General features: G+C 39.4%; 1 pseudogene; it reads right to left on the bottom strand.

The window, feature by feature from the left end:
- Positions 1-544: 544 nt before the first annotated feature.
- Positions 545-911, bottom strand: LOC134732477 (short transmembrane mitochondrial protein 1-like; annotated as a pseudogene).
- Between the last annotated feature and the right edge of the window lie 492 nt (positions 912-1,403).

The raw sequence follows: 1,403 nt of genomic DNA, 5'->3' as shown, positions 1-1,403 counted from the left end.
GCTAGCTTCTCATTTCTTTTTTCCTCTACCCTCCTCCACCTCAGCTGTCATCACAGTACAAGACTCAGTCTTGAGTCCTCTGCTTTTATCCTTATGTTTTTTTTTTGCTTCTAAATATTAATTTTAATTACTTTGAAGTAACCTAACTTAGTATCAAATGTTTAACCATTATAATTGCTAAACTGGAAAATCAGCATTATTTGTATCTGACCAATTATATAATACTCATCAACTTTCTTTTGACAAAAAATACAGGTTGCGTATCCTTTATCTGAAATGCTTGGGACCAGAAGTGTTTTGGATTTTTTTATTTTTTCAGACTGGAATATTTGTATTATACTTCCCAGTTGGGCATCCCTAATCCAAAAATCTGAAATCCAAAATGCTCCAGTGAGCATTTCCTTTGAGCATGACCACTCAAGTTTCAGATCTTGGAACATTTTAGATTTCATATTTTTGGACCAGGGATGTTCAACCTATAGTAGAAATCCTGAAGAGTATGGGAGAGTCTACTAGTTTACTAATTTAGCACCATAATTCCAGTCTTAGAATCTCCCAAGCAGCTGAAAGGAGGATGGGAAGACGCAAAGATGTTGGAAAGTAAGGATAGTTTTTAGCTCCATTTTTGTTCTAAGGCAATGCAGGGTCTAGCAAAGAAGAAAAATCACTGAGGCTGAAGACAAAGCAAAAGTTTTTGGTTCAGGTGGTAAAGGAGGGCCTGAAGAGCAGTGGAATCGGTGTATCCAGAAGGCAGTGCTGGAGTCGACCTCATGAACTAGGGGGTGTCTTCTTGGCACCCAATTCCGTTTTAATTTCTTCAAATGTTTTAGCTAGATTTGGTATGTCATAGTTCTGAGCCACATAATTCCAACCACATTGCCAAAAGTAAGTGCAAGCAGGAATTGGAACATGACGTCGACAACAAGGGCAAGGAGGACAAAGAGGTTTCAACGGGTGGCTGCAGCCCTGTATATTCTTTCCTTCAAGTACATGAACCCTTCTCACCACAGCTTCAACTGTCACTACAGAGCACAGCCATTCATCTGACTGCCATTCCTCAATCTGCCAACTCTCTACCAAATATGCTCACTTGAATAGTTAAATAATCGTTCTCCTCATCTCACCATGTACTAAATTCAACTCATTACATTTCTCTTTCCCAGATGGTTTCCCTGTCCTGGCATTTCCATTTCCATCAATGACATGCAGTTATCTTAGTTATACCATTGACATTTTGGGGTCATTTAACTTGTTCTTTTTTCCACTCTGCTAAGCAGCTGTTAACTAGCCTTGTTGTTGAAATGTTTTTCTTCTCCATCCTCTCCTTTTCATGCCCATCATTATCAACCTAATGACCCCACGGTTACTTACATCAGCCTCCTGATTGGGGTCCTCACTTGGGA

Source organism: Symphalangus syndactylus, chromosome 14 (assembly GCF_028878055.3).
Source record: "Symphalangus syndactylus isolate Jambi chromosome 14, NHGRI_mSymSyn1-v2.1_pri, whole genome shotgun sequence".
Classification (NCBI taxonomy): Eukaryota; Metazoa; Chordata; class Mammalia; order Primates; family Hylobatidae; genus Symphalangus; species Symphalangus syndactylus.
This window is presented reverse-complemented; position numbering and strand designations above follow the sequence as displayed.